Source organism: Peromyscus eremicus, chromosome 20, assembly GCF_949786415.1.
Source record: "Peromyscus eremicus chromosome 20, PerEre_H2_v1, whole genome shotgun sequence".
In the NCBI taxonomy this organism is placed as follows: domain Eukaryota; kingdom Metazoa; phylum Chordata; class Mammalia; order Rodentia; family Cricetidae; genus Peromyscus; species Peromyscus eremicus.
The window spans coordinates 13398144-13412159 of NC_081436.1; positions in this window are offsets into that span (position 1 = coordinate 13398144).

Here is a 14016-nt window from a genome sequence, read left to right on the forward strand (position 1 = left end):
TCATCTGCATTTGATTTCTTAGGAGGCCCCTTTTGAGCCCTTGGCACCAGCTGGTTCCTTCTTCATTTTGAATTGTTTTCCTCCTTAATTAGAATTTTGGTGGTTGTACATCTGCTCATCTGAATTAAGTTTAAAGTCTTTACACGGTGTCCACAATACTTCACTATTTGCTATCACAATCCTGAGTTCATGCAATGGAATCTTCATCCGGGTCTGATGATAACCTTAGATTGTAGTGGAGAGCAAGTTTTACTTATTCATCTTTTCATTCCATTGTCTTGGATATTTCCTGAAGCAATAGTCACATTTCCTAATTAGTTAATAATTATGTACATATTAATTAACATCAAATATAGATGTTTAGAATAATAGATACATAAATATCAAGACATATGTAAAGTTAGACATTTATGAAAAAAGAAAATCCTGGACCAAACTTTCTAATCTTTGGAAGTGCTACAAGAAAAGGTACAGATTGGCTCCCTGTTGTTGGATACGTCCCTGGTTTCCTGTGTCTCATTGTGAATCAGTATGAAAAAAAGGAATTATATTCCCTGATGAAATGGAATTCTGACGTTCTTATCAGGCTCAAATGAGCTAAAATAAGTAGCTTATTAAAATTATCATTTTGCATTTTACAATTTAGGTAATGACTAGTTCTGGATGCAAAACTATTTCATGTCTATACAAGCAAAGTGTACTAATCCCAAAGGTTTCCAGATTGGTAATTAACATTTGTCTGTTTCCACATGTTACAAACCTCACCAGGATGTTTTTGAGGATTAAAAATATTCCCATCTTTTATGTGTACATAGGAAAGTATAGCAGAGATACTTTTTTTAATGCAATTACTTCCCTAAACTTCCATAAACAAGGATATTACTGCTTCTCTTGCAATACAATACTGTTGCATCCAAGACTCCTGGGTTTATTCTGAATGCATCTAATTAATCTCTTTTCACCACTCTATCCATAACTGTTATGGGCTAATTATTTGTCTTGTTTGGAGGCTTAAAGATGGTGCAAAGTGACTTTGGATAGTCAAATGCACAGCTCGTGACAGTCTCACTCACTGACATGATCATTTTGGTCATCTTAAATCAGTCCTGGTGTCTTTTCCTTTTCAACTCTTCCTTCATTAAGTTACAGTGCATGCATGAATCAGCCAGCCCATTCAATCATCAGAAATTGTTGTCTCTGAGAACTGGGGAAATCAGCATGGCTATATTTTTAGAGAAGTTGATCAGATCTTTTGGCATGCTCCAGTCTGCCCAGACTCATGCAGATCATCCTGCTGGCTGATGGGAAAGTAGAAAAAAAAAAGTGTGAGGCTAGATTTCCTGAAATCCCTAAGGCGCGTCTATCTTCAACAGTGAAAGAACTATATAAAACGGGTGACATTTCCCTCTCAGGGTTATCCAGACAGATTCTCCTGAGCCAATGTGTATTTTCTTCACTTTCTGTGGCATGTTGTCAAGATCCAATAGATACAAAGGCTTATTAAAACAATGTTTCAAGGTGGCTCAACTTCTAGAGAAAAATAAACTATAGCTGGACAGTGGTGACTGCCACCAATGCAAAGGCCTCTTGAGGTTTAAAGACAGCTCAGGTGTCTACTAGAAGAGAGCAGAAATCCCTTTATAGTCAATTACCCACATTTATTTCTTAAAGGATATTAAAATGATATGAAATTTCTATTTATATAATGTATTTCAAATCATACAAATATACCATACACATTCAACACCCACAGGCCAGCTAGGTTGCCTGCTGCATACCCCACTGATCCTTGTTTCAGGGACACCTGTGTGAGTCACTAGAAAAATTGTTTATTTAATGATCTCCTCTACACCCTCCTATGTTTATTCTAGTTTTTTATCTCCTGATCACTGTGTTTACTCCTAATATAGATCTGCCCAGATATGTATGTATGTATGTATGTGTGTATGTATATATATATAATGGCCTAGGTCTTCAAACCAATGAAAAAGGAGAAGCAAACTTCTAGAAGTTCCAATCTCTGAGTGACCAGAAATCTGAGTAAGTTACATCCCTCTTTGAATGGCAGCCCTGTCAGGTGGCTGCCACTCTCCTACACTACTGGAGTCCTACCATTTGGTGTGGTTCTACTCTCATACTTAACTATCAACACCCTCCATCTGTAATTCTCACCCAATGGATACAGAACTGATAGAAAATGCCAGATCAAACTCCGCTGCAGCCTTGGTAGGGAGACTGAAAAGGCAGGATTGTGCTAATGATGTTTCTGCTCCAACTCTTGGCATCTGCCATTCAAACCAGGAGTCTTGACTGGGCCTGACATTTTTGTCACCAGTTAGATTTTTCTCTGCTTTATTATTTTTCTTTTCTTGCATTAAAACCCTATTAAAAAGAAAAGGACAGTTTTTGACATATTATTTTCTTAATTAGCCTGCTTTGTATCCTGGCTAAACTCAGGGTCATATTGCACTGTGTAATTCTTTAGTTAATGTAAGAGCTATGCTAGAAGGTGCTATTCTAAAATTAACAGGAACATGTAAAAACTACATGTTTTATCAATGCTTTTTAAAAAGGCACCTATATCAGATATTTTTTTTAAAAAAACCTGCTTTTTTGGGTTTGCGGTTTGACTTGTAAGTATTGTTCTGGTTTGCTTTCTATTGCTGTGATAAAATACTGGCTAAACCAACTTAGGGGAGAAAAGGATTTATTTGGCTCACATGTCTCAGTCACAGTTCATCTGAAACTGTAAGTGAGCCTCCTCAATTAAATATTTTCTTTATAAGAGTTGCCATGGTCATGGTGTCTCTCCACAGCAATAAAAACTCTAAGACACTAGTCAAAAACAACATAAATAGTTATAGAAATCTAAATACTTTGGCATTTATTTGTTCAGTAATATGTACTCTATACAATGATAGTAAGGATATTCGAAGAATTTATTTTTTCTCTCATGAATGTCCTCGTAATAAAATGTCGGGACTTTCCTATTCCTGCCTAACCAACTGTCTTCTCCCTCCATCTTATTCTTCCATGTTCCATTCACAGGCTATTCTTCAGGGTAATGCTAAATTACCCTCTTAGGGATTTAAGTTGGGAACAGGTAAGCAAGAGTGCTTTCAGTCAAAGTGTCTGTCAGCTTTTAATGTTGTTGTTCGGATGTTTCCCATGGACCCAAATGAAGAAGCTAGGATTCATAAGGTGAGGGGTAAAACAGCCATGCCAAACCAGAATATGGGTTATTGAACAATTGGTTTCCAAACTCATTCTATTCAAGTTCTGACATACTGGCAAGATAAAAGTTTTGGTTTTTAACACAGAGTCTCATATAGCCCAGGATGACATCCAACTCTCTGTGTAGCTGAGGCTGACACTGAATTCCTGATTCTCCTGCCTCCTCCTCCTCCTAAGTGCTGGGATTACAGACATGTGTCATCATGCCCAGTATACAAACACATCCTAATTTTGAAAATGTTCATATTAATATTGATTTGATTCAATCCAGTCAGAATTTGTTTTCTTTATGATGATGTCGTTTACATTTACTGAAGGCACAGCTGTATTTACTCTGGTTTGATTTTTTTTTCTAGTGGATGCCATAATTCCATGTTATATTCATATTTTAATATTCACTTATTTTTAAATGTTTTTGTCACCAAATGGCTTATAGTATCATTATGCTGTTTTATGTGTGTCTCTATGTCTTCACAAATAGTTGATTTTATAGTTTTATAAAATTATGTTTTCAACTTGCTTTTCTGGTAAGAACATTAGCTAGCTTGTAGTGTATCCATTCTATATTTAGGCTGGGTGTATTGTTCTTCCATACCCCAATCTGAAAGACAAAGAAAAGAGCATTTATGGAGTGTATAACCTCCCATCTCCACCATCTACATTTTGTTGCTAATCTTGTGAATTATATAGAATCAAGGTTTGTAAATATTCTGCTCAATAATAATGACTTCCAGTAATTCTTCCTTAGCTTATATTTTGACAGATTGTTCTTGCCAGTAGTATTTTATTATCAATTTCCCCCATGTATCTGCCCAGGCAATTTCATCAATGGGCATCCTTTCAAAAAGAATGTAATATTGTCCTTTATCTCTTTTTTATTCAAAAATGTGTGTGTTTCTACTTCTGAGCCATAGACTAATAGACTAAACACACAGGGTAAAGGTTGGGAAGGAACTGGTAATTGGCACATTGGAGTTCATTGTCACGACTCATTTCTCTAGTTGGATGCCACATGATTGCCCTGACTTATCTTTACCGGTAAGATCTTTGCATTTAATGATCTGTAGTGAGCTTACATATCTCTTTTTACTTATATTGGCAGATACAGATCTTCATTCAAAGACTCAGCTCTCCTCCTATCCTGCCCTTATCGTACTTCTTAAGTTGCTAAACAGGGTCACATGTTTGAACTTCCAGGTGTGGCACCAACATGATGGTGACATGGCTTCCTTGTCCAGCGTCTTGTTGCTTTCATGTACTCACAATACTTGATGTAGATCTTACTTCGTCTATTAAGTTTTGGAATGGTACTTGTAAAAGTTCATTGAAGTTGAGTAGCCTGTGGGGGTCATCTTTTTTTGTAGTTTGAAGTTGGCTTGAGAAGGGAGAAGGTAGAAATGGCTTCAATTTTCCATTTTTATCTGAAAGTCTCCAGATTGCTTCTTTAAATGAGTCATGTAAGAAAAAGATAGTTGCTTGGGAACAATTTAATTACACACTATATATAAACTAGTAACTGAATTTTCTTTGAAGTTAAGTTAAACAATATAATTAATTGAAAGTAAAACATACCAATTTCCGTTTAGTTCTGATAGCTTAAGCCTTTTTAGGCAGGGTAAGGAATATTTAGCTTCAGAAACGAAGTCTTCTTCTCGGTTTAGCTGTCTTGATTCATCTTTTCTCAGTCAGGTCTCTACTGAATCTTGACTTTCATCCTGTGTTTCTTAGGATGCAGAGATTCTGGACTCTCAGTAAGTCAGTGTCTCATCCGGGCATCAAAACTCCAGTGTGGGGACTGGAAAGATACATCATTGTATATGCATGCCTTGATCTGTGAGCATGAGGACCTGAGCTCAAATCTCCAGCACCCAAGCAAAAAGATGGCCATGGCTGCCCATGACTGTAACCCCAGCATTTGGGGACAGGGATAGGTGGGTCCCAAGAGCTCACTAGATGAAATGAAGGGTTTTTGATTCAGTAAAACAATCTATCTCGAGATAAGACAGCAAAGAGCAATAGAGAAAGCTGCCCAGAGTACTGCTCTCACATGCATGTTCACAGGCCCACCGATACCTACACATGTACGTACATGCACCACAGACACACAGACACACACACACACACACACACACACACACACACACACACAATCCAATGTGTATAATAAGCAGCAGAGAAAAGTAAAAGTAAGTATGTAGGGGAAGAGGCTGAGGAATAAAAAGGGGTTCACTGTGACAAACTGAAGCTACTACCCCCACAGATAAATAAAAACAACTACAGTCATCTCTCCTGATCATCGGTGGGTGAGGAATTAGGCATCTGGCTGCCAGATTTCTAATAAATGCAAAAAGCAGATGTGAATACTGCCTGTTATAAAATGTCACAGATATATTTTTAAAACATGTAGAACAAAATGTCTATGAACCAAATGCATTTGGCCTGAGAGATACTTGTGCCCTCCTCTCTGACGGTCACTGTTATTTCTGCCAAGACTTTGGTAATTCTATATATACTTAAATATATTTTTCCATGCTTTTATCCCTGTGTGTGCATGGCTTAGGCTCAGAGCCTACATACCCAATTCTTCACATCCCATCTTTTGTTTTACAAATGTGGTCTATCCAGATGGCCATAATATTTTGTAATATAGAAGACTTCTTCCTTGAAGTATTCAAACATCTTGAATTATATACACTCTGGAGCTCTTTCTTGAGTTCTGCATTTACTAGTTACTTAAAATTTTTAAAAATTATTTTCTTTCATGTGTTTGGATATTTTGCCTGCATGTACATTTGGTCTGTGTATCATGTGCATGCTAATGCCTGTAGATGCCTGAAAAGAGCATATGATCCCCTGGAAATGGAGTTATAGACAGTTGTAAGCTACTGTGTGAGTACTGAGAATGGAATCTGAGTCCTCTACAAGAGCAACCAATGCTCTTAATCACCAAGCCATTTTTCCAGCCCTCCCTCCCACTCCATTCTAGTTACTTTTGATATTGCTATGACATTAAAAACCAACTTAAAGGAAAAATATTGACTTAGGCTCATGCTTTAAAGCAATATACGAGCCACTGTGGTAGAAAAAAAAATGGTGGTAGAAGTATGAAGCAACTTATTACACTGTGTACACATTAAGAAACAGAAAGCCGGGCAGTGGTGGCGCACGCCTTTAATCCCAGCACTTGGGAGGCAGAGCCAGGCAGATCTCTGTGAGTTTGAGGCCAGCCTGGACTACCAAGTGAGTTCCAGGAAAGGCACAAAGCTACACAGAGAAACCCTGTCTCGAAAAAAAACAAAAAAAAAGAAAGAAAGAAAGAAAGAAAGAAAGAAAGAAAGAAAGAAAGAAAGAAAGAAAGAAAGAAAGAAAGAAAGAAAGAGAAAGATGTAATGTAGATGCCTAGCACACTTTCTTCTTTTAATCCAATCTGGGACCCCAGTACATGGGATAGCAATGTCCACATTCCAGGTGGATCTTGCCTTCCCAGTTGAACTTCTTTGGAAACATCAACACAGGCATGAGCAAAAGTATGTCTACCAGATTATTTCAAATCCAATCAAGTGGACAATGAACATTAACCGTAGCTACACTCTTTGGTCAGCTCATGGGCACTTTTAATGTTTCTATGGCTATATGCCAGCAAAACTAAAAAATCTATTTCAGATGAAATTTTTCATGCTCCCTCACTCTTGTTACAAAGAAAAACTTGGTGGTGTTTACTAGGGAACAGCATCAGTTTACACGAGGGCCAACTAGTTTCCTTGACAGGTGACATCACACACGTCAGCATCATCAGATGGAGGAAACAAATCCTTCTCACAAGTTCATGGAGTTTCTAAAACTACTTCCTTTTTTTTAAAAAAAAAAAACTAAATAAACACTTGGTTTTGGATTTCAAAACACATTCCCCAGCATTTAATCTGTAATGTTTATTCTGTATGTTAAGACATGTATCACTTTCCTTATTATTTATATAATAGAAGTTTTATTAATATGAGACAAAGTTCATATTTTCTCAGTAATGCAGATTTTTAGATGCTTAACTTTGTGAATTACATTAAAATAGTACATGATGCTGAGAAAGATATAGCAAGGATGTAAAATTATAAACCTATTTAAAGAATAATACTTCAAGTTGTAGATTATACAAATGTTTGAACGCTTCACGGTGACAATTTGGTCCGTTTTCCAGCTGTTCTAACTACTAACATTTTAAAGTGAAAATGTGGGATAAGATGAGAGAGCATTGTGTTTTCCACTGAAAGTCTAGAAGTAGGTAATGAAATCTTTTATAAAATGCATTCTCTATTTATCTGAACAGAGGATGAGTGAATAGGAAATGGGGTGGTGCCTTGGCTGTCTGTGAGTTATGAAGTTATGAAGGAGAAACAAGACACCAAATGCCTTCTTATTGGCTACAGACCCCTGCTATGAAGAAAGTACCCTTAGTTTGCATCCATATTTTATTCTCAATTACTCTCTGCTTTGTGTTGCTTCCCACTCATCTATTTGCTTTACATTGAGCTATAATAGTCTTGCAAATTTTAAATTACAGGATTAATATTTTTTATTCTGAAATTTCATTTATTATATGTTACTCGAAGACAAAATATGTATACTGAATTCAATTTTTTTAATGTTCTATGAACGTGAAACCTCTTCATTTTAAATTTTTAGGTGCTACATAAAAGTGTAAAAAGTATATGGACACAAGACTGATTAAGAACATTTATTGGGCATAAGATAAAATGTTTAAATTGGTGTTTAAAGAAAACCTTGCAACAGTATGTGATTATAGTGTACATTAAGTGAATTGAATGAGCCAAATGCTGCAATGGACAGAAATGTAAACTGAAAATGTGATTTGAAAGGATCTGAATTACTTTTGGAGCATGCATTGTTCAAAACCATGATTTTATTGACTATAGTTGCTTATTGCAAACTCTAAGCTGACAAATGAAAATATATTTAAAAGCATATGATTGACATACCAGGAAAAGGGACAAAATGTCAGCACATAAAACCCTCAAGTTAAAACCAGCATAGAAATAGGCAGGATTTTTACAAAACTACAGACAAGGTGGAAATAAATCCAACTACACCCACAATGATTTCAAATTGTTGTTCAATGATGTCTAAAGGAACCACTAAAAAATTAATCAGTGTATTCCTTTAGAGACTTAATTATATATTATGTAAAATAAATCCTCCTTCATTTTTATTTTAATGTAAATGTAATGTTTGTTCATATTGTGGGGTATAATATGATCATTTGATACCTGTATATACTGTCCAATGACAAAATTAGCGTGAGTAGCATTTCCCTCTTCCTAAGCTGACTCTGCTGTGTGCCGAGAGACTAACACTTTTCTCTAGTTCCTATGAAATGTTGTTCATAGTTACCCTATGGTGCTCCACAAAACCAAACTCCCCCATCAGTTCAATACTCACCCTATATCCCCTTGCTGCTCCTCTGAGCCTTTAATGGCTTCTACTTATATGTGATCAATTGTTTCAGCTTCCACAAAACAATAAGAACATCCAGTATTTGTATTTATCACTCAGTTATTTCACTTTACTTACCTTCTAATTCCATCCGTATTGCTAATCTTATGATCTCATCTTTTTTTATTTTTATTTTGCAATAAATTCAGTTCTACATATCAGCCACGGATTCTCTTGTTCTCCCCCTCCCGCCCCCCTCACCTTCTCCCCAGCCCACCCCTCCATTCCCACCTCCTCCAGGGCAAAGCCTTCCCTGCGGACTGAGATCAACCTGGTAGACTCAGTCCAGGTAGATCCAGTCCCCTCCTCCCAGGCCGAGCCAAGCGATCCTGCATAGGCTGATCTCATTTTTTTATGGCTGAATATATGACATGAGGTATATATGACATAGTTTAAATAAATTCATTTTAATTTCAAAGACACAAAAGTAAGACATGCCAAAGGATGAAAGAAAATATATTATGCTAAAATAAATACAAAGACATTGGAGAAAGTACATTAATTTTAGACAGACCAGACCTCAGACAAAAGAAAGTTATCAGAAGGGAAATGGAGGAATGCATTATAACAACTTCATCTATTTCCCAGCAGGACAGAATACATAGCAGCATGTATGCAAAGCATGGATAGAAGCACCAGAAGAAAGTTCTTACCATAATTTAAGTTATAGGCAAATTATAAAAATTAAGCAAATTTTGCTGAAAATAGCCACTTCTTCCTCATTCTCAGCCTCTTAGTTAACTAGAAAAAGACAAACACAATTGTGTGGCCTTTGAGTTGCATAAACCACTTGTCGGTGAAATCAGTAAAAACTAGGAAATTGAAAGAGAGCTAGATATAAGACATGTGCTAAAAGTCATACTATTATAATTTACTTCTCTAAAATAGAAAATGTTAAATTTTAAAAATGATGTGTCCCTCAGGAATTAGCATATCCATCAGGCTGAAAGTCTATTAAGTCATAACAAAACTGAATCTATGAGTCCAAGAAGTCTAAAGGGAACACGTGTTACTCTAACTGAAAATAAAAATGCAGTCTACCTATCTGTGTTGGTTTGAAAAAAAATGGCTTCCAAAGGGAGTGGCACTATCAGGGGGTGTGGCTTTGTTAAAGTAGTTGTGGTCTAGTTGGAGAAAATGTGCCACTGTGAAGGCAGACTTTGAAGGCTCATATGCTCAAGTCAGGCTCAGTGAGTCAGTCTACTTCCTGTTACCTGAATATCAACATGTAGTAGCTCCTTCTCCAGCACCATGTCTGCCTGCATGTCATTAAGCTTTCCACCCATGATGATAATGGACTAAATCTCTAAAACTCTAAGCCGCCCCCTCAACTAAATGTTTTCCTTTATAAGAGTTGCCATGGTCATAGTGTCTCTTCACAGCAATAAATACTCTAACCAAGGCACTATCTATTTATTTATCTAGCTATCTTCCTATCTATCACCTACCTATCATCTATCTACCTATTCATCTATCTATCTACAATGTATCATCTATCTATCTACCATCTATCTAACAATCATCTCATATGAGATTCAATGAAAGCAATATTTAAAGGAAATTCATAGCTTTAGGAATATATATTAGAAAAATACTAACTCCAAAGTCAACTAGCCAAGCTTCCACACAGGAAGTCTAAAGATATGCTTGGGAATCATAGCCATGCCAGCTTCAAGCAATGAAGCACCATAAGCACCCACTTGGCATTCTCTAATCAATTCAGTTCTGGCTACATCTACCTAAAGTCAATATGAGACTTCACAGTTACTCAGTCTTATAAGATGTCTAGCTTTATATTTACTGAACTCTTATGAATTCAGATATCCCATGGCTCCCTTCTCATATTTGATTAATCTGCTAAAGTGATTCTTGGAACTTAGGAATCACTTTATCTACATGTATTGGTTTATTATAAAGACTATACCACAGAAAACCTAACTAGGGAAGAAATACATATGGGGTAAATTTCAGGAACAAGGAGCTTCCATTTTGCTTCTTGGTATAAGGCCTCCTCAGCCCTCCACCCGCTCATTGATCCAGAGTTCATCAAATCATGTTGCCATTTTATAGAGTTTACTCTCCAGCTCCTTCCCAGAGTGGGGCTTAAGATTCCAGCACTTCAGCCATGTGATCTTTCTGGTGAAGGCCCTAGTCAGTGATGCCAATGAGGAACAAGGGAAACTACAAGCGGGGTAGATAGAAGATGTTTTTCAGAAATAAAGGCCAAGCCCTCCTACCACAGGACAGGACCTGTGAACACCCCAATGCAGTGGCACTGCCTTCCCTTGTGTGTGTCGAGAATAAAAGTTTGTCTCTAACAGTTTAAAGAGAAATGGTATGCCATTTCAAATAGTGTGCTAAAAGCACACATTAAGGAAAAATTTTAAATTTAAAAAATTAAATGCTGAAATTTTGGGCAGCAAAAGATTGTAAATGTCTAATTTTTACCAAATGGTTGCCATTAATTACCATTTACTCCAAAGGACACACGGATATGCCATTAATGACATTAAACAGAACACACAGTTCAGCTAAAGAAGCAAGTGTCTTTGGCTTCAGTTACTAATTTTGTATCAAACAGATGTTAAAAGTGACAATTTAATACATGTACCTAAAGAAGCTGCATGTACTTATTGTAGCAGAAAGCAAGACATTTTCTTTCAAACAAATGCAAATGAGTCTTTTCTAAATTTCCTCTACCCATTTTCTACTCTTAAATTTTCTGTTGTTATGATGTTGGTTTTAGTCACAGAAATGCATGAATAATTAAATGGTGTTTGTCTTATGTCAGTCAAGACATGTTTCAAATAGTTGATTCATGGAAATTACTCTAACAATGGTTATAGCTTATTCTTTTGAAGATCAAATGAATAATATTAACCTTATTACAGATGTATAAATGTAACTATACATGTATAGCTAGCTATAGAAAAAAACTGGAGTTATTTTAATGTTTACATGAAATACATGAAATGAAAATAAAACTGTCAGAAATCTATGAATATGAATGCAGTGATAATGGCACCTGTAACCTGACAACTGGTATGCACATCACGGATCCACAGCAAAGAGTTATTTGGGGCTTCGATAAAACTCAGTCCCCACTGTTGATACAACCTACTTGAATTGCTGTCATTTGTCTGCCCATCTATCTACCCATCTGTTGTCTGTCTGTCTGTCTGCCTATCCATCCATCCATAACTGATCTTCTACCCCAGTTTGGCTCTGTATCTTTCACAGTTCTAAAACGAGGTTCATTAATATCTAACCAGTGTGTCAACTCCCTTCACACCTGTCTCAGCTCTCTGACTCAGGCCTTTTGAAGTCCTGGAACTCTGTTGTGGCCTTTTTAACCCTCTTTCTGCCATTCTGTAAACTATACACATATTTAATTATGGTATAACATGTGACCTAAGCAATAATATTAGTAATTAAGATGACAATAGTAGACTCATATGAGATTTGCAAGGGCCAAGTACCAAACCACAACCAGTGAAACTGACTTGGCTTGTGAATTCATTGTTAGTCAAGGAACTCTGACATTTTGGAAAGACATAAACTTCTATTTTTCTGACGGAACATTTGCAGAAAAGTAACAATGAAACTTAAAAAAAAATCACCAAGGGGGAAAAATAATGAACAGGTGCATGTTATGTGAGATTTCCTTTCCAGTAGCTCAGCTGGGAGACTGCTCTAGATCTAAGTTTAGTTTCTTTCTCATCGTGCCCAAAGAATTCTCGCTCTAAAGGTGGTCTGATCTCCTGGTCCACACTCAAAGGCAACTTCTAGTAGCTTTCTTTGTCTTCCACCAACCTGGAGAGCTAAGTTAATCAATACTGTAAAAGCACATTATCTGTTGGTAAAACACAGTTGTCAACTACTGTGCAAGTCTTTTGATAATAGACTTATTTTTAAAAGTGCTGTGCTACTAATGAAATTATTTTGTAGCAGTGGTTCTCAACATGTGGATCTCAACCCCTTTGGGGGACAAATGATCTTGTCACAGGAGTTGCCAAAGACCATTGGAAATATTAGATATTTACATTATGATTCATGACAGTAGCAAAATTACAGTTATGAAGTAACAACAAAATAATTTTATGATTGTGGGTCACCACAACATGAGAAGCATCTATTAAAGGTTCACAGCATTAGGAATGTTGAGAACCACTGGTATACACTGATTGGGAAGATCTGACTGACTGCAGTAAGTGGTCAGCAGAATTTAATCACCAGATCTTTGTCACAATTGGACCAGGTGAGCTTTTCCTTCAAAACTTTCTAAGAGTTGAAACCCACTGAAGAATTTGGACTCTCAGTTTGCTGTGAGACACACTGTCAATGATGATGTACCATGCAGAGCTTCCTCTACCTTGTATTCTTGCTGAGGACATTTCAGATTTAACTAAGATGTGGTCTTTTTGATGGAGAATCCCACAGAAATTTATCCAACTCTTATTTTAGGACCCCAAGGTCAAGATGCCCCAGCTAACTTATCTTGGCTTCTGTTAAACTGCTTGCTTGTGCAAAACCTCCCCCTGCAGCTGCAGAGCAAGATACCACGACTCAGTTTTTGCCTTTAAAAACCCCTTACTCTAAACACTCAACACTCTTTATAACCCTACTGTTTTGGCTATGCTCACTTTCTTGGTCTCTCTCTTCCTCATCCCCAACCCACCCCGTGTATGTGTGTGTGTGTGTGTGTGTGTGCGCGCATGTGTGTGTGTGTGTGCGTGTGTGTGTGTGTGTGTGTGTGTGTGTTTGTCTGTCTCTCTCTATCTCTCTATATATATCTATCTACCTCTATCTCTTTCTCTCTGTCTCTCTAAGTATCTATCTTTCTGTCTCTGTATGTGTGTCTGTCTTTCTCTCTCTATCTCTTTCTCTCTAAGTATCTATCTCTTTCTGTCTCTGTATGTGTGTCTATCTCTCTGTCTCTGTCTCTCTCTGTCTCTCTCTGTCTCTCTGTCTCTGTCTCTGCCCCTCTCCCTCTCCTCTCTCTCTCTCTCTCTCTCTCTCTCTCTCTCTCTCTCTCTCTCTTTCTCTCTCTTTCTCTCTCTCTCTGTCTCTCTCTCTGTGTGTGTGTGTGTGTGTGTCTGTCTGTCTGTCTCTACTCTGCTTCTGTTTCTCTCATGGTCAGCTCCAGTCTGCTGGCCATGGTTAATCTACTTTCTCTCTCTGCTCTCATCTGCTCTTCCAGATGCCTCTGGTTATTCTCTCCCTCTTATCTACAATAAAAATCTTCCCCCTAGCCATACCATGGAGTGTTCATGTCAT